Here is a 27,250-nt window from a genome sequence, read left to right on the forward strand (position 1 = left end):
ACCTAGGAATCAAATTAACCAAGGAGGTAAAAGACCTGTTCTCAGAAAATTATGTCATTGAAAAAGGAAATTGAAGAAGATATAAATAAATGAAAACATATACAGTGCTCACGAGTAGAAAGAATCAACATTATTAAAATGGCTATACTACCCAAAGCAATCTATAGAGTCAATACAATCCCTAACAAAATACCAATGACATTTTTACAAAATGGGAACAAGTAATCTTAAAATTTATATGGAATATAAAAGACTCCAAACAGACATGGCAATCTTGAGAAAGAAGAACAAAGTTGGAGGTATCACACTACCTGATAGTAAACAAAGCTATAGTAATCAAAACAGCATGATATTGGCATAAAAACATACATCAATCAATGGAACAAAATAGAGAGCCCAGAAATAAATCCACATCTACATGGTCATTTAATCTATGACAAAAGAGGCAAGAATGTACAATGGGTAAAGACAGTCTCTTCAATAAATGGTGTTGGGAAAACTGGATAGTTACATGCAAAAAATGAAACTGGTCCACCTTCTTACACCAGATACAAGAATAAACTCAAAATGGATTGCAGATTTGAATAAATATAAGACCTAAAACCATAAAATTCCTATGTTTCCTTGAAGAAAACATAGGCAGCAAACTCTCTGGCATTGCTCTTAGCTATATATACTTTTTTTTTCCCCTGATATATCTCCTCAGGTAAGGGAAACAAAAGAAAAATGTAAACAAATGGGACTACATCAAATAAAGAGTTTTTGCACAACAAAGGAAACCATCAACAAATGAAAAACCTACTGAATGGAAGATATTTGCCTGCCATACATCTGAGAAGGGGTTATTATCCAAAATTTATCAAGAATTCATACAAGTCAACACCAAAAAACAAACAATCCAATTTAAAAAAATGGGCAGAAGACCTGAATAAACATTTCTCCAAAGAAGACATACAGAAGGCCAAAAGACATATGAAAAGATGCTCGAGGTCACTAATGATTAGAGAAATGCAAATTAAAACCACAGTAAGATATCACCTCACACCTGTCAGAATGGCTATCATCAATATATCAAAAACAACAAGTCTTGACAAAGATGTGGAGAAAAGGGAACCCTTGTACAGTGTTGGTGGGATTGCAAATTGGTACAGCCACTATGAAAAACAGTTTGGAAGTTTCTCCAAAATTTTAAAAAAGAACTACCTTTTGACTCAGCAATTGCACTTCTGGGTATTTATCCAAAGAAAATAAAAACACTAATTCATAAAGATCCATGCGCCCCTATGTTCACCTCAGCCTTATTCACAATGGCCAAGATACAGAAGTAATCTATGTGCCCATCAATACATGACTGTAGAAGAAGTTATAGTACTTATATACAATGGAATATTACTCAGCCATTAAAAAATAAAATCTTACCATTTGCTGTGGCATGAAGACCTAGAGGGTATTATGCTAAGTGAAATAAGTCAGATAGAGCAAGATAAATATCATATGATTATGGAAAGATAAATACCATATTATGTTCCTGCAAAATCTAAGAAAGAAAAGAAACAAACTAATTGAAAACAGAGTCACAGAGAACAAACTGGTGATTGCCAGAGGAGCAGGGGGTTTGGAAGCTAGGTGAAAAAGGTGAAGTGATGAAGTACAAATTGGTAGTGAGAAAACAGTCACAGGGATTTAGAGTATAGCATAGGGTATATAGTAAATATTATTCTAATGTTTGTGTGTAGAGTCAAATGGGTGTTAGAGTAACCAGGGGAATTACTTCATAAATTATATAAAATTCTAACCATTGTACTGTATACCTGAAACTAATATATAATACTTTTTAAAATAAACTAAAAAATATTTTCATTTATTATTTTCAAATAATTTAAGAAACATATGTTTCAGATCTCCTAGCTAAAGAAGTAGAAAATGAATATAAATAAGCCCTGGCCACATGTTCCTTAAATGCTAATTCATATAAGTATCCAATGAAAATATGCAGCGATAACAACAAAAACAGGAATAGTGAGGTACAAGATTTTTTTTAGCACAATTTCATAATTTCATATCTTTTATAAAATCAGTACCTTTGTTACCTGGTGAGAGTACAGAGTAATATAATGCTAGCAGCTTTCACTAAGTGTTTCATATTAATTCATTTCTTAATTTTGAGAATTCCATTTAAATTTCTACTAAACTCACATCCAAGAAAAGAATGACATTTGTACAAATGTATAATTTGTGAAATTGTACTAGAGTGGAAAGTATTCCTTATAAAAAGATAGAGGTCATACACCAACAAAGAGTCCCCATGTTCTTCACTCAACACTTTTAACTGTAAGTATCATTATAAAGAATAAAGGAAGAATAAAGCAAGATGGGGAATAAACCAAACTGATAAAATCTACAAAGTTACTCACATTCTATGTGATTAAAGAGAGTAATTATTTTGTGAAGTGAAGGTTGAAGTTTAAAGAATTTAATCAAAAAAGTCAGAAACTCTCTGGAGACAAATTGTTTGCTACTAGTAATGGTTAGTTTTATAGATTTAAGCAATATTTTGGTCTTTATGATGTTAAAGTAAATCATTTAACTGTGAGTGCTGATAGAGACAATAAAAACTTTTAAATAAAAGTTTGGTTTCAATTATTAAAAAAGAAAAATATACAAGTCTGACATAATCATAATTTGCATATTCTCATATTAAGGAAGCTAATCTCTACATAGTAAAGCTTGCTTTAATTTGACAAGCAAGCTGTTTAAGTTATCTCTACATAAATCAATAATCACATTCATTCACAATAAATCAATATATTTATTATAATAATCCTCTGTGGAAAATTGTTCATGTGTGAGGATATATACAAAACACATATGTATGAAGACTACATGTGTGTACAAGCACAGACATTCATTCTAGCGTTATCATGTGCCCAAAGAGATAGCTTGGTTTATTAAGTTAGAACATAAAATACAATTAATTTTCAATTAAATAATAAAAGAATGTTTCTCAAATACATATAGAGAAAAACAGCATCATTTGTAATTGAAAATAAAAGCAAAGAATAGAAAATAAAAAAATATATATATGTATGTGTGTGTATATATATATATATATATCATAGTATATAACAGCTATAAGAACAAAGAAAGTTAATTTCCAGGTGAAAAAGATGCTCTGGGTAGAATGAAAATAACTAAAATATCAAAATGGAAAATTAAAAAGTGGTTTATTTAATAACATAGTCTCTTACTGAAAATCTACTAGAACACATAGAATACATTGATGATATGAAAATTATGAGTAAATTATTTCTCAAGTGTGATATATCTAGGAAATAGATCATTGAAACAAAAAGTAATATCATCACAGCATACAAACAGAAAATTCACATATAGAAGCAAAAGAAAATCACAGTTTACACTGCATTCGTTTTTAAAATCAACATCGTTTTTGCACATTCTAAAGATTTTACCCCCTAAATATAGAAAGAAAAACAAGCCAGGGCTTTAATATAATATTTTTTCCCAACCTGGAACAGCTGCAAAAAACAAATCTTGCTGGAGATAAGTTTGGTTATAAATACCAACATTCCCTTTAAATAAAGGAGTCCAGTTTTCATACCATCTGCCTCTTTCTAAAAGGGAAAAAATATGAAAAACATAAACCAGAATATTCTCTTTCAAATAAGGCATTTAAAAATGAATGTGGTAAGAAGGCTACGAACAACTCTAAGCCCCTACCTTTGAATTTGTCCTGTTTAGCTTTGATAAGACGCTCATACATATTTTTGAGTACATAATTCTCCAGAACAGTTACATTAACTTAAAATATCTATGTGTTATGTTTAATTATTATACTTAATTAAATACATATTATTGTTAATTAAAAATACTTTGAATTTTAAAATATTACTATAAACTATCTTCTATAAGAATATGAAATTGATAAAGGGTAGGTTAACTCTTCCCTACTTTAACTTGTTTCCTTTATGGTTCTGTCACTTTTTAGTTGACCAAGCTAAGCTCTTAACCATTTTTTAAATGGGTACAGTAATAATTTAAAGGTTAAATTAAATAGCTAATTCAGATGAACTACTTAACATGGTGTTTCCCACATAGTAAGTAGTCAATAAATGTTATTAGTATCATTACATCATGCTGGTTTTAATAAATAAGTTACTCACTGTTGAAGCAACACACAATCTAAATAATTTTTTTAGACAAAAATAACAACCTAAACCTGATGACCTCAACTCATTAAAGTAGTTAATGAATTCCCTTATATTTAAGGTTCTTAGAGTATAAGAATGGTCTCATAATATACTAAGCTTATACTAATTTAATTACCTATAAATTGTACAGTTTCTGTCATTTGGTCTCCGAACCAAATTCTATCATCAGCTAAGTAGCTTCAATAAAAGTATATTTGGATAATTTTTAAGAGGCCAAATTACATATGCTGTCATTTTGTCAACAAGCATTGGAATATATATATATAAATTAGTACTCAAAAATATTTACTTTCTGAAATGAAAGGCTTCTGAATAACAACAAAATAAATTTAAACACTAGTTCCTATTTTTCAAATTGACAACTGAGTTTCTAATCTATATCAGACGTCCCAAGTTATCTTCCAGTCTAAGTAAAGAATCTTGTTAAATCAACCTTTCCATTTTTTTTTGTTATTCTCTCTTCCAGAGTTATATGCTTTTAATATTATTTCTATTGAGTCTATTATATCATAATTTTTCATATATCCACCACATGCGTTGAGCAGGTCAGTACAGTTCTTTCTACTAAAGCAGTACTCTGACATTAGATAAAACTGGTACTGTCAGCAAGGTCTCAAAAGTTTAATTTGCAATAACAAATTTAGCATACTAAATGTTTAAAATAACCTTGGGCCTAACACTCAATGGTAAAAAAGAAACACGATTTTAGAATATACTTTAAATTATAGTACTTTCCCAACAATGCCTTCAAAAATCCTTTTTAAGAAAAATATCATTAAGTATTCCAATCACTTTTCTATTTTTTTTTGAAAATTAAACTTGACAGTAACATTATACTACTTTATTTAAAATTCTATCATAAAAAAATATTTTATAAAAGCACTGGACAACTATTTCACTAGTTTTAAGAATTTTCCCTCTGTTATTGAAATCATCACATTAGCCAAACTTTTGGGGCAGGGGCTAGATTATATCTAATGAATCCCTTTAATGGAAACAGCATACACAAAATTCTTTTAAAGCATATATCTTAAAATTATTGCTGAACTCTAGAAAAGGTAAAGAAAAAAGCAAATGAGTTTCCCAATTCAATTTTTGAAGTAAAATTTGTAATCTGATTTTTACAAGGGCATAATACTGTCCAGAAACTTCTCTGCCCCAAGTCTGCAGAATTTCCCATTTGACTCAGTCATCATTCCAGCTTATAGAGCTCTCTTGGAATCTTCCACACATCATCATTGTAGTCTGAGTACATGAGCTTGTCTCCCATCACAACGAGAATAGAGATCATTATATACAAATCATTCATCTAAAAGCTTCTTCTAATTCACTCTCTTACACACACCAACACAAACATTTAGATACATATCAAACACACACAAATACACACACACACACATATGCTCAGACACAAACATTGTCCATACCAGTACCTCCACTTTGATCTCAGTGTAAGAAGTGTCCTGTTTCCTGCCAAGACTTCCTCTTTACCCAGGAACCCACCCCATACATACTTTCCCTACCTTTTTATCTTTTGTTTCCCTTCTTTTCTATCTCTTCTGTCATTGCCATCTTTTGGAGGAGGGGATGGGGGTCTCATTGGCCTTACTGCATTAGCATTATTATAGGTCTTTCTGTCTCCAATCTTCTTCCGCTCAAAACCATCCCCCACCTTGCCTGCAGAATAATCTCTCACAAATAAAATTTAATCAAGAAATTCTCCTGAAGTATATTGTATCATTCAATGCTTCCCAATGTACTTTAGGATGGAGTTTTATTTCCATAGTCTGATTTAATCTAACTCATGTCTTCCCTCCAATTTCTTCACTTGTCTTTATCCCTCACACATGCTATGTTTCAATTACTTTGAATTACATGCAGTTCCCTAAAATTAAACTACATAACAGCTTACTGCCTTTGCCCATGCTCTTTCTTTCTCTGAAAATGCTTTCAAATAGTTCTTTACCTGGATATCTTAAACTCCTTTAAAACAATAGAAAGGTATGTCAGTCATTAATTCTACTCACATATCTTCCAATTTTCCTTCTCCTTGGTTAAAAGGCAGCATTGCACTTCACAGTGCCCTATTTGAAATCAAGCAATTCGCTTTGACCAATGAAACTCTAAATGCAAGTGCTTAATTAGCCACTCTTTCTTCCCATTGCTGCAGTGATCATGGATCCAGATGAAGTCTTTGATGTCTTGAGTCACAGAGCTTTTCTACAAACTCATTTTGAATATGTAGTCTATGTAAGAAATAAACATTTGTGTTAAGACACTGAGAATTGGTCTTGTTTGTTCCTACAGCATAGCCTAGGTTATTCTAACTAATACAAAGTGTGACCTTTTTCAGGAAGACTTTCATGAGCCCAACACAGTCTGATTCAAATGTTTCTTCTCAAAGTGATGATAGTATTTATTCATACTCTTATCATAACACAACAGTGTAGTAAGATGGCTGCTGTAATTATCCATCTCCCTTTAAATTGTACTTCTGAGGGAAGGAACTGGGTATTTCATCACTGTATCCTTGTCACCTATAACAGTGCCTAGACATGGTAAATGCTAAATTAATTGTTCATTCATTCATCCATTTACTCATTCACTCATCAAGGGCCAGATGTAGAGTAAAACCAGAGCAAACAAAAAATACTGTCCTCACAGGAAGTAACATTCTTGTGAAGAATTATGACAATAAGCAAGAAGAATGTGTATAACATATATAGTTTATCAGATAGTGGTAAATGGCTAAGTAGAAAATACAGAGCCAGGATATTTAGATGATGAGCATGTAAGACCTCTTTTAGAAGGTTACCTTTTAATGAAATCTCAAAGTACATCAACTGTCCATGCAGATATCTGGGAATATCAATTCAGCAGAGAGAATACTGCAAAAACCCTGAAATGGGAACATGCCTGCCATGTTCAAAAAACAACAGAGGAACCAGTATAGCTGAGCACGTGAGTGCTTAGAGATGAGATTGGAGAGGTACCAAGGAGAGGCCAAATCTCTTAGACACATGTAGGCCAGTTTAAGAGCTTTTATCTTTTATCCTGAGTGAAATGGAGAGACACTGATAAATTCTGAGTGAGGGGTAGAAGATGACAGTAGAAGATAAGGTCAGAGATATAATGGAGGCCCATAGTCTTTCATGTTATGATATATTTCCTCTCCTCACAATACATGTGAAACAAAAATGTACCAATTAATCAAGAAAGATCCACATAAAATATCAATTATTCAACATTATGTCTAATGTTAAATAATGTTGAATAACTGATATTTTATGAGTATCTTAATCTGTTTATTACTTACTATGCTGGGATATTGATTACAACCAATATATAATCACCAAAATATAGTAATTTACCAAAGTACATGGTGTATCAAACATCAAGAGAGATCAAGTAATTAATGTAGCAACAAATCCTAGTAGATGATTAATAATACTAAACAATCTAAACAATCTGACAAATAAGTCAGATAAAGACTTATAGCTCTGTGGATATTGCTTAAGTTACTTGGATTTGCCCAAATACCACAAAATAATAAAAGAAAAATCATCTCCCCATTGCTATACTGCCTTCCTTAAAAACAGCATTCTGAACCCAATTTCATTGCCAAAAACAAACCAAAACAAGAAAACAAAGTGAAAGAAAATAAACCAGTCAAAAAACCTTTGCCAAATGTTAAATAAAATAAACACACCTTGTGTTGTGTCCTTGATGCTGCCAAGTTTGAACTGTGGAAAACTGCCAAGGGGTAAGACGCTTCCAAAGGCAAGATCTTTACTGAGGAAACTGTGCTTGCATTCCTGGCAAATTCAATTCCAGATACCAAAACAGTATTCTTGGTTTCTTTTTCTTACTGGAATTGAAAATTTAATATGAAATACTAAGTGAATGATCTGCAGTTCCCTAATTGTCCACAAAATGAAATCTCTGGTAGCATTTTCCAAAAGATTTCTTGGTTTGCTAATTCTGTTTTATGTTCAATTAAGCTTCTATGGCCAAATAAACGTGAAAAATGTTGCATACTATGCCACTCTTTTCACAAGACACACTTTCATCAAAAGGCTCTGAGAAGTTCTGTAATAGAAAATCTCAAGTTTATTTAAGTGAAGATGCCTTTTCCACTATAATAAATAGTAACATTATTTTTGCATATTACACTTTCAGAATTGTTCCCTGTATAGCAAATATCAGAAAAATAGAGATGTTTCTACTGTATGTTAGAGTCCAATATGAATGTAAAGAGACTGATATGAATTTATTTCCTGTTATTACAACTTAAAGAGTTGACCTATAAAAATAATTACATTTATTCAACCATATACTTTTCAGAATATATTAATTTCTAAACAAAATGCTCATTTAAAAGCAACAAGGAAAACAATCAAATAATGTATGATTTATTAATTTTTGTTTGGTAAATATTTACTAAATAACTATTATGTGCCAGCCACTGAACTTATTTCTAGTTTTATGCTACAATTGTTCTCACTTAGATAACAGTATCAAATTTAAATAGTTCCAAACACTGTCCAATAATAATAATAATAATAATACCAACTCAAAATTTAACTCCAAATATTTGAAAACAAAAGTTTCACTAATTCAAATCATATCATTAAAAATCAGCTTACAATTTGTAGGCTATTTGTAAATAGTGATAATAATCCAGGTCAAGTATCAAAATATGAAAATATAGTCTTCTTTTCAAAATGGCGCTGCAAAAGAATAAAATCGAACTCCTTCTTCACACCATATACAAAAATTAACTAAAAAAATCAACTCAAAGAATCATAGACCTAAATGCAAAGGTTGAGACTATAAAATGCTTAGAAGAAAATACAGGAGTAAAACTTCATAACCTTAGGTTAGGCAATAGTTTCTTACATACAACACCAAAGCATAAGGAATAAAATTTAAAAATAGATAAACTGAATTTCATCAGTGAAGAAGAAAATAAACATATATAACAAAGTGAAAAGACAAACCACAGAATGGGAGAAAGTATTTGCAAATCATATATCTGATAAGGATCTTATACCCAGAATATATGAAGAACACTTAAAACTCAATAGTAAAATACAAATAACACAATGAAAAATATGGGGAAAGAATCTGAACAGAAATACGAATTGCCAATAAGTACATAAAAAGATATTCAACATCATCAGTCATTAGGCAAATTCAAATCAAAACCGCCATGAGTGGTTGGCAAGGATGTGGAGAAACTAGAACTTTCATACATAGCTGGTGGGAAAGTAAAATGGTGCAACCATTTTGGAAAACAGTTTGGCAAGTCCTTAAAAAATACAAACATAGAATGACAATATGACCCAGCAATCCCACTCCTAGGTATATACCCAAGATAAACGGAAACATGTCCACATAAAAACTTATACACAAATGTTCATAACAGCATTATGTTTATAGCCAAAAAGTGACAAAAATCCATGATGAATAGATAAAAATTTATGGTATATTTACATAATGAAATATTATTCAGCTATAAAAAAGAATGAAATATTGATACACATTACGACATGGATTAACCTTGAAAACATTATGCTAAGTGAAAGAAGCCAGTCACAAAAGTCAAATTAATGCATCATTCTTATAGTCTCTTTATATGAAATGTTCAGAATCGGAATATCTATAGAGATATAAAATAGATTAACGGTTGCTTAAGGCTAAGTAAGGGTTGGGGCAGAAGAGATGGGGAGTGACTGATAATGGGTGTGGGGTTTCTTTCTGAGGTGATTAACATATTCTAAAATTAGATTGTGGTGATGACTGCACAAGTCGGTGAATATACTAAAAACCATTGAATTGTACACTTTAAAGTGATAAATTTTATGGTTGCAAATTACGTTTCAATAAGCCTATTATTAAGAGGGTCATAATAATATAGGTCTACAGTCCTTATCTAAAATATTTGGCCCAGTGTGTCTTGGAAGTTTAAAATTATAAAAGTAATATGTTCTGTCTACAATGAAACCTAACTGGAAAAACTAAATTGGCTAATATTTAAGTGTTTTTCCAAGTATGTACAGATAACAAGAAAAAAGAATAGCAATTTGAACTCAAATCTATCTAATCACAGAGCTTACACAATTTTCTCTACAAGGAAGAATGTGTTCAGATCATCCAGCTGGGACATAGGCTTTCTCTCTGTAAAATGGAAAAAAAAAGGAAAAAAATATATATATATAAGCCATATATATGTATATATGTGTGTGTGTGTGTGTGTATATATATATATATATATATATATATATATATATATATACACATATATATAATACATATATATGTATATATACAATCCATATATTTGTATATATACATACATATATATATATTGCAGAGATTACTATAAGGATGAAATGAGATCATTTTTAAGAAAATAATGTGTCAAATATAAAGGTTTACATAAATTTGAGATAAAATCTATATAGGAAACTACTTTCACTATGTACCTAAACCAAGATTTAAAATAGAATATGATTTTAGTCAATATGGGCATTCAAAACAAGTATGTTAATTTTTTTTAAAAGAAATGATAAACATTAATTTAAACATTGTTTTTTTAACACCTAAGGAAAGAAAATTCAAGTATGCTCAAGTAGTCTATAACAACTAAACTTCCATCATCTTGAGTTTTCATAAAGTTTTAATAAGCCACATGTAAAAGTGGTACAGTGTGTAAACCTACACATTATGTTTGGTTCTAAAACAATTCTCTCTACACAAAACCCAGATAGATTATTCTTTTACATTGTGGATAACTCCTTAAACCTTTGAAAATTTAAAATTACTTCAGGGTCTAGTCAAGATGTAAACGGTGTGCATGCCTCCTCTCAGGACTGCATTAAAATTACAACTAAATTATGAAACAGTCAACCTGGAGAATGATCTGAAGACTAGCTGAGCAGAACTCCTATAACTGGAGATATAAATAGGAGACTACATTGAGACTTGTAAGATGGGCGGAAACACAAACAGGGCTGGTCCCACACTCACATGTGGTAGTTGAGCATCCAGAGATATATCTTTGCTGTGGAGGTCCCCCTGGAGGAGCGAGGGGCCCTAGCTTCATTCCAGGACTTCCCAGCTCAAAGTTCCAGTGCCAGGAATAAGAGTACCCAAAAAATCTGGCTGTGAAAATCAGTGGGGATTCCAGCTGTCCAGGTAAAACAGAAAGTAGCTGGAAACCAATATGCCCTCTTTTAAAAGCCTTCATACTGACTCAATTGCTTGCAGCTCCTAACACTGGACTCTAGCAAAAGTACAGCAGCTTAGGAGATACCATAGAAATGCAGGAAAAGACTAAGATGTGTAGCTTCAGAGCAAGGACTGGAGGGACAGCCACCATTGCCCACCTGTTAAGCCCTCTTCTGATGTAGCCTGCAGGTGAGCACCATCTTGCCTCTGTTGAGCCCCTCCACCCACACAAACACAAGGTCAAAACTGAATGTGTATTGGCCTAGTGAAATCCAGTCTCTCTACCCTGAAGATCCCACACAACTTGCAAAATGCTTAAGGCAATTCCCTTACTAAGCAACCAGTCCCACACTGTGCTCTCAGCAGGAGGCATGTTCAACAGCAATCAATAGGTCTCAGCTCATGTACCTCAGTGATGGGCAAGCCTAGGCAGTGCTGTTGTATTTCTTCAATAAATCTCAGGCGGTCTACAGGCCAGAGGCAGGCAGAGGTTTGCCTCACTGTGAGGGAGATGTTTGCGAGTAGCCACAGGCTTGGCGCTGGCAACAATCTGCACTAATCTGGGAAAAAGGACTTGATCTACCATGGTAACTCTCTAAGACTCCGCTTCATCCAAATCTGGTACACCCTGGGGCTCATTCAGCTGCTGAGCCTTACTGACAGTGGACAAGCAGCTTCAGGTCTGGGGAGTACTCTGAGCCTTTTGTTAGCTGACCCATGTCAGGTACTGGTGGCAAATGACCTCAGTTAACTGCATGGCCTCTCCCACATGCCTCCAGGTCCAGCTCAGGCAGCAAATAAACATGAATAGCTTTGTAACACCTACCAGGTAGCTCCAAGCCAGTCACTGGCAGCGGCACACCTTGGCCTACACAGAAGCCCATCCTAAAGTGCTCTAAAACCAACACACAGGGAGGCTGTCCTTATACCTCAACAGATTATCAATCACCTGATTAGCCCCATAAGCAGCACACACAAAAGGTGGTCTCAACAGGCACACAAGCCCACTGGAGTAAAGCCCACTCTGTGGGGTCATCACACAGCAGTTCCAATGCTGTGGGCATGGACAAGCCTCACGGCCAGTCAGTAAGAGTGTCAAACTTACTTACTGAGGTGTCAACAGCAACCAAGGCTCAACTACAACAGTAAGGCATACACAACCACACAAGGGTCACTCCTGGAACACCTGACACAGGTGATAAGAGAGACTATGCCACTGGGCCACTAGGACACCTACTACATAAGGCTACCCAGCTAAGACTAGGAGACACAGCAGATCTACCTAATACATAAAAACACAGAGAGAAAGCCAAAATGAAAAAAACAGAGAGACATGTCTCAAATGAAAGAATAGGAGAAAAAAATGAAATGGAAGCAATCAACCTACAGATACAGAGTTCAAACACTGGTTATAAGGATGCCCGATGAACTTAGAGGAAGAACAGATCATCTTAGCAAGAATTTCAACAAAGAGGTAGTAAGCATTAAAAAAAAAAAATAAAAATAAAAATAGAGAACATAAAAAAAGAACCAGTCAGAAATGAAGACTACAGTAACTAAAATGAAGAATGCTCTAAAAGGAATCAACAGTAAATTAAGTGAGAGAGGACTAAATCAGAGATATGGAAGACAAAGTAGCAGAACACATCAAATCGGAAGAGAAAAAAAAAAGAAAAAAATTTAGGATGGTTTAAGGGTCCCCTGGGACATCAAGCATAACAACATTTACATCATAGGGGTATCAGAAGGAGAAGAAAGAGAACAAGACTGAGAATCTATTTGAAAAAACTTATGACAGCAAACTTTCCTAACCTGTCAAAGAAAACAGACATACAAGCCCAGGAAGCACAGAGTCCCAAACAAGATGAGCCTCTTTAGAGGCCCACACCAAGACACATCATAATTAAAATGCCAAAGATTAAAGAAAAAGAGAGAATTCTAAAAACAGCAAGAGAAAGGCAGCTAGTTACTTACAATGGGACTCCATAAGACTGTCAGCTGATTTCTCAACAGAAACTTTGGAGGCCAGAATGGATGGGCATGAAATATTCCAAATGATGAAAAGCAAGGACCTACAATCAAGACTATTCTACTCAGAAAGGCTATCAATTAAAACTGAAGGTGAGATAAAGAGCTTCCCATATAGGACAAAGCTAAAAGAATGCACCACTACCAAGCTAGTATTGCAAGAAATTTTGAAGAAACTCCTTTAAGAAGAAGGGGAAGAAAAAATAACATAAATATGAAAAACAAAGTAGCAATAACTATGTACCTATCAATAATCACTTTAAATGTAGTGATTAAATTGGATCAAATGTTCCAATCAAACAACATACAGTAGACGAATGGATAAAAAAACAAGACCCAGACACATATTGTCTACAAAAGACCCATTTCTAATGGAAGACACACACAGGCTGAAAGTAAAGGGATGGGAAAAGATATTTCATGAAAATGGAAATGAAAATAAAAAGCTGGGGTAGCGATACATATATCAGACAAAATAGACTTTAACCCATTTCCCATTTGCCCCAAGAATACACACCAGTGGCGCTTATGGCTGCAATGTTTACCCCAAGATAACTCACAGATTACAGTCCTAACCTTACCCCAAAATTTGCCAGGAAATATCTCACTTTTATTATTATTTTCACATCACTGTAGTATATCAATAGTCATCGGAAACAAATGATATTATTCTATTTACAATATTCTGTTTTTAGTAGTGGTATTTCCATTTACAAAATATAGTAATTCTCGATTGCCGAAAATGTCAAATTCTAGAAAATGTAGCATTCCTACGTGTAATGTTAAATTAACATTGGCAGAGAGCTGCATTTTTTTTTTTCTTAAATGGGAAAAAGGTTTAAAAAAAGCTATAATATAAAGACTATAAGGGACAAAGAAGGGCATTATAGTGATAAAGGAATCAATCCAACAAGAAGATATAACTCTAATAAACATTTATGCACCCAACATATGAATACACACACACATACACACACACACACACACATATATATATAAAAGCAAAAGCAAATACTGACCAATATAAAGGAGATCGCCAGTAATACAGTCATTGCAGAGTACGTTAACACCCCATTGACATCAATGGACAGATCTTCCAGACAGGAAATCAACAAGGAAACAGTAGCCATAAATTACACACTAGATCAGATAGATTTAATTGATATTTTAAGAGTGTTTTACTCCAAAGCAGCAGAATATACATTCTTTTCAAGTGCCCATAGAACAATTCCCAAGATAGAACACATGTTTCGCCATGAAACAACACTCAGTAAATTTAAGAAGTTTGAAATCATATTAAGTGTCTTCTCAGACTACAATGGTATAATGCTAATAATCAATTACAAAGAAAAAAATGAAAAAATACACTACACATGGAGGCTAAATAACATGCTACTAAACTATGAATGAGTTAACAATGAGATCATGAAGAAATCAAAAGATATCTTGAGAAAAATGAAAACACAACTACTCAAAATATATGGGACACAGGAAAACAGTCCTAAGAAAGAAATTTAGAGCAATAGAGGCCTATCTCAAGAAACAAAAAAATCTCAAATAAACAATCTAACCCTAATCTAGCTAAATGAACTAGAAAAGTACAACAAAAAGGCCCAAAGTGAGAAGAAAAGATAATAAAGATCAGAATGAAAATAAACACAAAATAATTGCATCATTTCAAAAAATAATACAAAAGATCAATAAAATCAAGAGCTTGATCTTTGAAATGATAAAATTATTTAAACAGATAGATCAAGAAAGATGGAGGACATAAATAAATAAAATCAGAAATGAAAGAGAAGTGACAACTGAATTCACAGAAATACAAAGGATTATTAAAAAAAAAATACTATGAGCCATTGTATGCCAACAAATTGGACAATCTGGAAGAAATGGATACATTCCTAAAAACATACAATCTCCCGAAACTGAGTCAAGAAGTAACAGAAAATCTGAACCAACCAATTACTACTAATGAAATAGAATCAGTAATCAAAACACTCCCAACAAATAAAGGGCCGGACAGCTTCATAGGTGAATTTCACTAAACCTTCAAAAAAGAATTAACACCTGTTCTTCTCAAACTTTTCTAAAAAATTTAGGAGGAAAGCCTCCCAAGCTCATTTTATGAGGCCACCATTACTCTGATTCTAAAACCAGACAAAGACAATTCAAAAAATAAAATTATATGCCAATATCCCTGATGAACCCTGATACAAAAATCCACAACAAAATACTAGCAAATCGAATTCAGCAATAAATTGAAAAGATCATATACCATGATTAAGTAGGATTTATTCCTGATAGGCATAGTTGGTAAATATCTACAAGTCAATTAATGTGATATACTTACTACATTAACAAACTGACAGATAAACATTATATGATCATATCAATAGATGCAGAAAAGGCCTTTGACAAAATCCAGCATCTATATGTGATAAAAAAAAAATAATAAAACCTCTCAGCAAAGTGGGAAGAGAAAATATACTTCAATGTAATAAAGGCCAGATATGATAAATCCACAGATAAGATCACACTCAATGGGAAAAGCTAAAAGTGTTTTCCCTAAGATCAGGAACAAGACAAAGAAGTCCACTTTAACCACTTTTATTCAACATAGTATTGGAAGTTCTAGTCACAGTGATCAGACAAGGAAAAGAAATAAAAGGCATCTAAATTGGAAAGAAAAAAGAAGAACTGTCATTATTGCAGAAGACATAATGCTATGTATAGAGAACCCTAAAGATTCCACCAAAAAATTGTTACAAATGATAAATGAATTCTGTAAAATAGCAGGTTACAAAATTATATTAAGAAATCAGTTGCATTTTTATACACCAGTGATGAACTATCAGAGATATTAAGAAAACAATCCCATTTATAATTGCATCAAAAAATAAATGAATGAATAAAAAGTATAGGAATATATTTAACAAAGGAGGTAAAAGATTTGTTCTCAGAAAATTGTAAGTCATTGAAAAGCAAAATTAAAGAAGATATAAATAAATGGAAGCATATACAGTGCTCATCAGTAGGAAAAATCAATGTCATTAAAATGGCCATACTATCCAAAGCAATCTATATAGATCGATACAATCCCTAACAAAATACCAATGACATTTTTTACAAAATAGGAAAAAAATATCTTAAAATTTATATGGAACCATAAGAGACCCAGAATAGACATGATGATCTTGAGAAAGAAGAACGAATTTGGAAGTATCACACTACCTGATAGCAAACAAAGCTATAGTAATGAAAACAGCATGGTATTGGCATAAAAATAGACATATCGATCGATGAAACAAAATAGAGAGCCCAGAAATAAATCCATACCTATATGGTCATTTAATCTATGACAAAGCAGGCAAGAATATACAATGGGGTAAAGACAGTCTAGTCAATAAATGGTGTTGGGAAAACAGCACTGTTACATGCAAAAAATGAAACTGGACCACCTTCTTACACTATATACAAGAATAAACTCAGACATCAGAAACATGGCGGAGTGAGAGATGTCCCCAGATTTCTCCCCTTGAAACAACAATAAAAAGAACATCTAAAACTCAACAAAAAACAACCAACCTGCATACCAGCATGTCTGAGCAAGGGAAAAGCGCATAAAAGCTACCACAGGAATTGAAAAGACAACTAGATCGGCAGAATGAGTTTTAGCAAGAAGAATGAAAACCTCAAAAAGAACCAAATAGAATTTCTGGATATGAAGAACACACTGAAAGAGATGAAAAATTAAATAGTAAGCTTGAGAAGTAGAGTCAACCAAATGGAAGAAAGGATCAGTGACATCGAAGACAGAAATCTAGAAATATATCAGAAAGAAGAAGAATGAAACTGAAGAATGAAAACTAATGAAACAGAAATACAAGAACTAGCCGATACCATAAGGAAAGGAAACATAATAATGGGCTTTCTCGAAGGAGAGGAAAAGGAGCAAGGACTGAAAAGCATTTTCAGAAAAATAGTGGACGAGAATTTCCCAAACCTAAGGAATGAACTAGAACTTGGAATTCAAGAAGTCAACAGACATCCAATTATCTCAACCCAAAAAGGCCTTCTCCAAGACACATTTTATTAAAATTATCAAAAATCAAAGACAAAGAATTCTCAGAGTAGCCAGGGAAAAGAAGACGGTAATCTATAAAGGAAAACCCATTAGATTATCATTGAACTTCTCAGCATAAACCTTACAAGCCAGAAAGGAGTGGAATCAAATATTCAAAATATTAAGTGAAAGGAACTACCAGCCAAGAATAATATATCCTTTAGATATGGAGAAATAAAGACCTTTCCAGACATTCAAAAATTGAGGGAACTCTCCACTATGAGGCCTGGATTTCAGAAAATACTGAAAGGGGTCAGCACACCTAAAACAAAATGACAAAAAAAAAAAAAACTAGGAGTAAGACAACTAGCAGACAGAGAAGCAGAGAAGTGCAACTCTTACTAAGAGCAGGGCATTATAAGCTTAAACAATAAGAAGAGATTTGCTATAGCAAGATAGTAATGAACATTCAGCATACATAGGAACAAACTGAGACAACAATAACAAAAAAGGGAAGGATTCAAAGATCCATATCCACAAAGGGGAATGGAGATAAGGCACGAACAGAAAAAAATGGACTACTATATACATATCTATATATATAAAACTATCCTCTATATACTACTCGTAATGGTAACCACATGTCAAAGATTCAGAACTGAAGTATATAACATAAAACAAAAAAGACCAGAAGAAAAATCCACAAAAGCCAAAATTAAAAAAAAAAAAACAGACATACAAGAGAAGGAAACAATGGAAACACCAAGTTACCAGAAAGCAAAATATAAAATGATTATAGGAAAACCTCATATTTCAATAATCACCCTAAACATAAACTGAAGTCACCAATAAAAAGGCACAGAGTAGCAGATTGGATCAGATAACAAAACCCAACCATACGCTGCCTCCAGGAGACACATCTCGGTTCCAAAGAAGAATATAGACTCAGAGTGAATGGGTTGAAAATATTTCAAGCAAATGACATTCAGAGAAAAGTGGAAGTAGCAGTACTAATATCAGATGAAATAGACTTCAAAATAAAAAAGGTAAAGAAATACTGAAGGACACTTCATAATGATAAAGGGAATCATACATCAAGAAGACATAACACTTATTAATATCTATGCTCCCAATCAGGAAGCCTCAATATATATAAAGCAATTGCTAACAGAACTAAAGGGAGAAACAGACCAAAACACTATCGTAGTAGGGGACCTAAATACCTCACTGTCGGATATGCACAGATAATTCAAATAGAAAATCAATAAGGAAATAACATCCTTTAATGACACATTAGACCAATTGGACATAATTGATATTTACAGAGCCCTTCATCCCAAAACAGCTGCTTATACATTCTTCTCTAGTGCACATGGAACAGTCTCAAGGATTGACAACATACTGGGACACAGAGATAGCCTCAACAAATATGAGGGTTGAAATCATACAAACCATATTCTCTGATCGTAATGCTTTGAAGCTGGGGATCAATGTAAAAAGAAAGTGAGAAAAAACACGAATACATGGAGATTAAACAACATGCTACTGAAGAAATAAAAAGAGAGATCAAGAGATACATAGAAACAAATGATAATGATGATACACCATATCAAAACTTTAGAAACACAGCAAAAGCGGTCATAAGAGGAAAGTTCATATCATTACAGGTGAATCTCCAAAAACAAGAACAAGTCCAAATAAACAACCTAATGCTTCATCTTAAAAAACTAAAAAAAGAACAAATGAAGTCTAAAGTCAGTAGAAAGAAAGAAATAATCAAAATTAGAGCAGAAATAAATGAAATTGAAAACAAAACAAAACAAAAACAGAAAAAAATAAATGAAACAAAGAGCTGTTTCTTTGAGAAGATTAATAAAATTGAAAAAACCCTGGCTAGACTCACTAAAGAAAAAAGAGAAAGGACACAAATAAACAAAATCAGGGATGAAAGAGGAGAAATAATGACAAACTGCAAAAATACAAAGGATCAAGCAAGAATACTAGGAAAAATTATATAACACCAAATTTAGTAACCTAGAAGAAATGAACTAGTACTTAGAAAAATACAATCTTCCTAGACTGAATCAAGAACTGGAAAATCTAAATAGACTGATCAGCAGTACGGAAATTGAAACAATCATCAAAAACTATCAAAAAGTAAAAGTCTAGCACCAGATGGCTTCACCAGTGAATTCTACCAAATATTCAAAGAAGATTTAATATCTATTCTCCTCAAACTCTTCCAAAAAATAGAAGAGGAGGCAATACTTCCCAACTCATTTTATGAGGCTTATATTACTCTGATACCAAAACTTGGTAACGATAACAGAAAAAGAAAACTACAGACCAATGTCTCTCATGAACATAGATGCAAAAATCCTAAATAAGATAAGAGCGAACCAAATACAGCGACATATTTAAAAGATTATACATAATGATCAAGAGGGCTTCTTCCCAGGAGCACAAGGATGGTCGCCTTATGCAAATCTATTAATGTGATATACCACATAAACAAATTAAAAAATAAGAATCATATGATCATATCAACAGATGCAGAAAAAGATTTGACAAGATATAGCATCCCTTTATGATCAAAATTCTTAACAAAATTGGTATAGAGAGAAACATTATGAAGACCATTTTTGACAAACCCTCAGCCAACATTATACTTAATGGTGAAAAACTAAAAACCTTTCCTCTAAGATCAGGAACAAGGCAAGGCTGTCCACTATCGCCACTATTATTCAATATAACATTGGAAGTCCTAGCAAGTGCAATCAGACAAAAGAAAGATATAAAAGGCATGCAAATATGCATCCAATTTCCATACTGCTGATTGGTCTATTTAGATTTTCCATTTCTTCTTTATTCAGTCTGGGAAGGTTGTATCTTTCTAAGTTCTTATCCATTTCTTCTAGTTAGTAAATTTGGTGTTATATCCTTTTTCATAATATTCTTGGATTATCCTTTGTATTTCTGTGGTGTCTGTCATAATTTTTCCTCTTGCATCCCTAATTTTGTCACTATTTGCGTATGACATCTCTATATAACCCTAAGGACTCCACAAGACTACTAGAAACAATAAGCTAATACAGTAAAGTTTCTGCATACAAAATCAATGTTCAAAAATCCATAGCATTGCTATACACTAATAATGAAGTTTCAGAAAAAGAAGAGGAAAAATAATTCCTTTTGCAATTGCAACAAAAAGAATACTTAGGAATAAAACTAATGAAACATGTGAAGGACCTATATAATGAAAACTATAAGACCCTATTAAAAGAAATTGAAGAAGATACAAAGAAATGGAAAGATATTCCGTGTTCTTGGATTAGAAGAATAAACATAGTTAAAATAACCTTATTACCTAAAGCATTATACAAATTTAAGGCACTCCTCATCAAAATCCCATTGGCCTTTTTTGAAGGAATAGAACAAAAAATCATCAGATTTGTATGAAAGCACAAAAGACCCTGAATCGCCAAAGCCATCCTGAGAAAAAAAAAACGAGGCTGGAGGCATCACTCTGCTTGACTTCAAATTATACTACAAAACAGCAATAATCAAAATGGCATGGTATTAGCAGAAAAAACAGACACACAGACCAGTGGAACAGAATCAAGAGTCCAGAAATAAACCCATGTTTATATGGGCAAATTATTTGGAAAAAAAACAAAAAAAGCATAAAACATACAGTGGAGAAAGAAAAGCCTCTTCAATAAATGGTGCTGGGAAAACTGGAAAGCTACCTGCAAAAGAATGAAACTAGACTGCTGTCTATCACCATACACCAAAAGTAACTCAAAATGGATTAAAGACCTGAATATAAGACCCAAAACAATAAAGCACATAGAAGAAAACATAGGAACTAAACTCAAGGACCTGGGACTTGTAGAGGATTTTATGAATTTGACCTCAAAGCCAAGGGAAGTAAAAGCAAAAATAAATGAATGGGACTACACCAAACTAAAAAGATTCTGCACAGCAAAAGAAACTGTCAACAAGGGAAAGAAACAACCATCTGAATAGGAAAATATATTTGCAAGCAAAGCCTCTGATAAGGGCTTAATATCCAAAATATTCAAAGAACTCATACAAATCTACAACAACAACAAAAAATAATCCAATCAAAAAATAGGCAAAGGATCTTAATATACACTTCTCCTAAAAAGACATACAAATAGCCAACAAACATATGAAAAGATGCTCAACATTCCTAACTATTAGGGAAATGCAAATCAAAACCAAAATAAGATAGCATCTCACACCTATTAGAATAGCTATAATCAACAGGACAAATAATAACAAATGTTGGAGAGGATGCAGAGAAAAAGAAACCCTCATACATGGCTGCTGGGGCTGCAAATTGGTACAGCCACTATGGAAAACAGTATGGAGGTTCCTCAAAAACTAAGAATTGGTCTACCATATGATCCAGCAATCCCTCTACTGGATATTTACCCCAAAGACTTGAAAACTAATATCTGAAAAGATATTTGCACATCCATGTTCATATGAGCATTATTCATGGTGGCTAGGACTTGGAAGCAACCAAAGTGTCTCACAATAGATGATTGGATAAAAAAGCCGTGGTACATATATATGAAGGAATATTACTCAGCCATAAGAAGAAATGAAATAGTGCCATTTGCGACAACGTGGATAGACCTTGAGAAATCATACTAAGCAAAATAAACCAGACAGAAGTTGAAAACCACATGATATCACTTATCTGTGGGTTATAAACCTAAAAACAACAAACAAATAGGACAAACAAATAGAGAATCATGAACATGAACAATAGACTAGTGGTTACCTGAGGGTAGGGGGGAAGCGGGGTGGTAGATAGGGGTAAAAGCGGTCAAATATGTGGTGACAGAAATATATAGATGCATGACTTACTGCTAAATTATACACCTGAAATTTACTGGTTTTCATTAATCAATGTCACCATAATAAATAAATAAATAATAATAAAATAGAATAAAATAAAATAAAGAGAATAAAGTCAAAATAAATTACAGACTAAAATAAATATAAGACCTGAAATCATAAAATTCCTTGAAAATACATAGGCAGCAAACTATCTGGCATTGCTCTTAGTAATATTTTTTCTGATATATCTCCTCAGGTGAGGGAAACAAAAGAAAAAGTAAAAAATGGAACTACATCAAATAAAAAGTTTTTGCATAGTAAGGGAAACTATCAAAAAACAAAAAGACGACCTACTGAATGAAAGATGGTATTTTCCTGCCATATATCTGAGAAGAGGTTATTATCCAAAATTTATAAAAAAATTCATACAAATCAACACCAAAAAACAAACAATCCAATTTAAAAAAATGGGCAGAAGACCTGAATAAACATTTCTTCAAAGAGGACATAGGGATGGCTAATAGACATATGAAAAGATGCTCAAGGTCACTAATCATTAGAGAAATGCAAATTAAAACCACAATAAGATATCACCTCACACCTGTTGGAATGGCTGTCATCAACAAATCAAAAACAAGTGTTAGCAAAGATAGGGAGAAAAAAGAACCCTTGTACAGTTTTAGTGGGATTGCAAATTGGTACAGCCACTATGGAAAAGTTTGGAGGGTCCTCCAAAAATTAAAAATAGAATTACCTTATGAACCAGTAATTATACTTCTGGGTATTTAATAAAAAAACAAACAAACAAACAAAAAAATCCCACTAGTTTGAAAAGATATATGCACTCCCATGTTCATTTCAGTGCTATTTACAATAGCCTATATATAGAAGTAGTCTAAGCAACTATCAATAGATGATTGGATAAAGAAGTTGTGGTAAATGGAACATACAATGGAATATTAATCAGTCATTAAAAAAATGAAATCATACCATTTGTGACAACCTAGATGGACCTAGAATGTATACACTAAGTGAAATAAGTCAAAGACAAACACCAGATGATCTCATTCATATGTGGAATTAAAGAACAAAATAAACAAACAAAATAGAAGCAGACTCATAGAGAACAAACTGATGATTGTCAGACGAAAAGAGGGTTGGGAGCCTTGGTAAAAGAGGTGTAGGGATTAAGTACAAACTGGTTGTTATGAAATAGTCACCAGGGTGTAAAGTACAGCATAGGTGATATTATCAATAATATTTTAGTAAGTATGTACAGTGCCAGATGGATACTAGAGTAATTGGGGGGAGGAGGGGATCGCTTTGTAAATTATATAAATGTCTAACCACTACGCTGTACACCTGAAACTAATATAAAGTAATATTGAATGTCAACTCTAATTGAAAATAAATTTTTTAAATAAAAAAATAAATGAAAATTATTTGTTATTTAACAGCCTGATCATCTAAGTTTCTAGGGTAAGTAGAGAATTGTATACAGATTCTCCTTCAAAGAAAAATTTGTTATAAATAAGACATAAGTGGATATAACCCAAGGCAACTTTTGTTCTGAAAAAGTATAGTCATAGCATTAAAGAATTTTAGGACATGCTATATTCAAAAACAGTTAAGAATCATTATTCTAAAATATAAATCTGATCATGATATTCTACAGTTAGAAACCTAAAATGAATTCTCATTGCTACAAGATGAAAATTGTTTTGCATGATATATCAGTCTGTCAGCAGGACTTTATTGTCTCAACCCCAGCCACTTCTCTCTAAATTATGTTCCAGCCACTGAACTTCTTTCATTTCCCAACCACATGGTCTTATGGGTAGCTTTGTGGCTTTCAAATCTTGTTCTTGTTTTGATGTTATCTTAATCCCAGCTCTATCTACCTTGAAATCAGGAGCATCCTTCAAGATCTCATTTCAATGCTATTTCCCTTTTTTTAAAATTCATCGATACATACCAAACCAACCTTTGCTGCTTATGTGATTGACATATAACTCACATATTACACAGTGTACATGCTTAATTCTATAAGCACACAGAATTTTGGCATATGATGGTAAGGTATTCATTATTTCTTATAATAATGCAATATTAACTGATTTTTGCCTTTGAAAATAAAATTCTATAAACTTTACATACATTTTCTTTCATTTAAGGCAAAGATGGAAAAAAATGGGTTACTAAATGTAAAGAATAATAGAGTCTTATTTTTATCCCCAGTCCACATGAGACCAAAGAGACACTGGGGTAAGCAGAACACTGAAGGGCAATAATTGAGTATATTTGGGTCCCTTGAACTGAAAAAGAAGAGTTCAGTGTTATACACTAAATTTTAGTCTGAGTCAGGAGTTGCAAACTTTTCTGTAAGGGCCAAATCATAAATACTGTAGGCTTTTTGGGTCAAAAAGTAAAATCAAATTATAACAGTGTTACTGTGGATTTGTAGTGCTATCAAAAGCAATTAGAGCATCGAATTTGCATCTCTATTGCCACTACTCAACACAGTTGTTTCAGTGCAAAAGCAGCCAAAGAGAAATATGCAAAAAAATGAGTGTAACTGTGTTCCAATAAAACTTTATTGTTAAACAATAAAATTTGAATTTCATATAATTTTCACATCATAAAATATTGTTTTAGTTTTTTCAACTATTTTTTAAAAGTGGAAAAACTATTCTTAGTTCCTGGGTTATACAGAAACAGTAAGTGAGCCAGATTTCAACAGGCAATGGGTGACAGTTTGCCAACCAATGGTTTAGGTTTATTTTTAAATCATTCTTATTCTTGAATTACCAGATTTCATCTTTGGCATAAATAAATCAGAAGATTGCAAAAGTTTACTTAAATCTAGATTATTGTTATTGAATTTTTATATTACATATCTTCTCTTGAAAACAGTTTATTACATTTGTAGTCCATTTTTAACTGTATTTAACATAATTATTTAAAGCCATCTCTGTATTATAGGACTCTAGGATACACCATCGGTTTAAATATATATACCATGGCTTTTATGTTTATATTGTATCATCTTTTAATCACTGTTGTATATCTTAATTTCTTGTTTGTTTGGTTGGTTGTTCCTCCAAAAGCAAACAGGATATAGTTTAGAGTACCTTATATACTTAGGAGTCATTTACTATTGCTGTCACACAAGAAACATGAACTGCATAAAAAAAAGTTAAACTATAAAAACATTGCTCTGTTGTCGTCTGGTATTTAATGCTACAGAAAAGAATTCTGAGACCAGCCTAATTTTTGTTTCCTCATAGTAATATGGTATTTTTCTCTCTAGATATATAAAAAAAAATTTTCTTTATCATCATAATTTAATTTTTTTTTGGTATTGTCTCTTTGAGTTGTCACATCTTACATAAAAAAAGCCCTTTCTGCATTCACAGGTCTTTTTCAGCTCAGAAAAGTTTTATTTCACATTAACTCTTCGTTTATTACTTTTTCTTCAAATGCACTGTTTTCTTCTTTAGAAACAATTATCTATATTATAGTCTCTTTTTTAGAAACTCCAAATATTCTTATAGTGGATTTCATTCTTTTTTCTCCATATGCCATCTTCTTTTCATAAATCCAGTACTTTAGCTAGAAGAATTTTTCAAGTCTATTCTCCAAATCAATTAAATTTTCTACAGTAATATCAATTTTCTTTACTGCATCAAATATGGATTTTAATATGACATTGTGGTAGGCAGAATAACACCCCCACCAAAGATGTCCAAGTCCTAATTCCCAGAACTTGTGAACATGTTACTTTATATGGCAAAAGGGACTTTGCAGATGTGATTAAATGAAGAACCTTGAAATGGAGAGATCATCCTGGATTATCCAGGTGGCTCTTTAAAAATGGATGACTTTTCCTAGCTGTAATCTGAAGGAGATTTGACTACAAAAGAATAGTCACAGAGATGCAGTGTTGCTGGCTTTGAAGATGGAGAGTGGAAGCCATAAACCAAGGAATGTGAGCAGCCTCCAGATGCTGAAAAAGGCAAGGAACCAGATTGTCTCTCAGAGCTTCCAGAAAGGAAGGCAGCCCTGCCAATATCATGATTCCATCTCAGTAAGACCCATGTCAAACTTCTGAACTATGGAACTATAAGATAATGAATTTGTGTTGTTTTAGTCATTAAATTTAAGGTAGCTTTTTACAGCAGAAATATAAAACTAACATGGTTCTCATATTATTAATTACTTTGTCATCTATTTGTTTTACCTTACTGTCACTTAATCATTGTTTGTTCTTTTTACATAGAGTTCTCCCATACAAAGAAGCCATGTATTAGATGTCAAAGAATTTTTTCAAATGATCTTTTTAGCTTAAAATTCTTCTTGGATTTTCACAGGTATGCCTCTGAGTCTTCTGCTGATTTCCTTTCCCTTGGTTTTGTGGGATATTTTGTTCCACTTTATTCATTTCAAATATTAAATTTATCCAGAATATTTTGGCACTGAAGGAGACTGTATATATCATTTATACATAGTCCAGTGTTTACTGAATGTGTGTATGTATGGGGAGGGGGATGTTGAGAAGAGACAGAGAATGGACCTGTAGGAAACAGACAAAACAGAATCAGAAATTGGGAGGTTCTTTTTAAAATTATAATTTCCCATCCTGAAAAAATCTAAAATGCCCTTGCCCAGATTCAGTGCTTTATTGAATCAATGTGAATAACAAGAATATGCAAGCATATGCCTCAGAAAAAAATGATAGCAAATCATAAATCTTCAACTTTTTCTATCCATGGATAAGTAAAGAATTTGATGGCTAGAAACATTATAAAACCCCCAAACA

General features: G+C 32.6%; 1 protein-coding gene across 6 annotated transcripts in view; it reads right to left on the reverse strand.

Moving 5' to 3' along the window:
• TRIQK (triple QxxK/R motif containing) overlaps positions 1–27,250 on the reverse strand; it is a 102,310-nt gene that overhangs the window by 67,509 nt on the left and 7,551 nt on the right. The window contains exons 2-3 of one of the 6 annotated variants that reach the window (XM_039877106.1): positions 7,939–8,097; positions 6,257–6,475 (exon numbers count right to left, since the gene is read on the reverse strand). The exons of 2 other annotated variants lie outside the window; for them this stretch is intronic. The gene's annotated coding sequence lies outside the window, so the exon portion shown is untranslated. Of the gene's footprint in view, positions 1–6,256; positions 6,476–7,938; positions 8,098–10,348; positions 10,410–27,250 lie in introns of all 6 variants that reach the window. 3 more of the 6 variants (XM_039877105.1, XM_039877104.1, XM_039877109.1) reach the window with 3 other exon arrangements.

This window comes from Pteropus medius, unplaced genomic scaffold (genome assembly GCF_902729225.1).
Source record: "Pteropus medius unplaced genomic scaffold, Ma_sr-lr_union100, whole genome shotgun sequence".
In the NCBI taxonomy this organism is placed as follows: Eukaryota; Metazoa; Chordata; class Mammalia; order Chiroptera; family Pteropodidae; genus Pteropus; species Pteropus medius.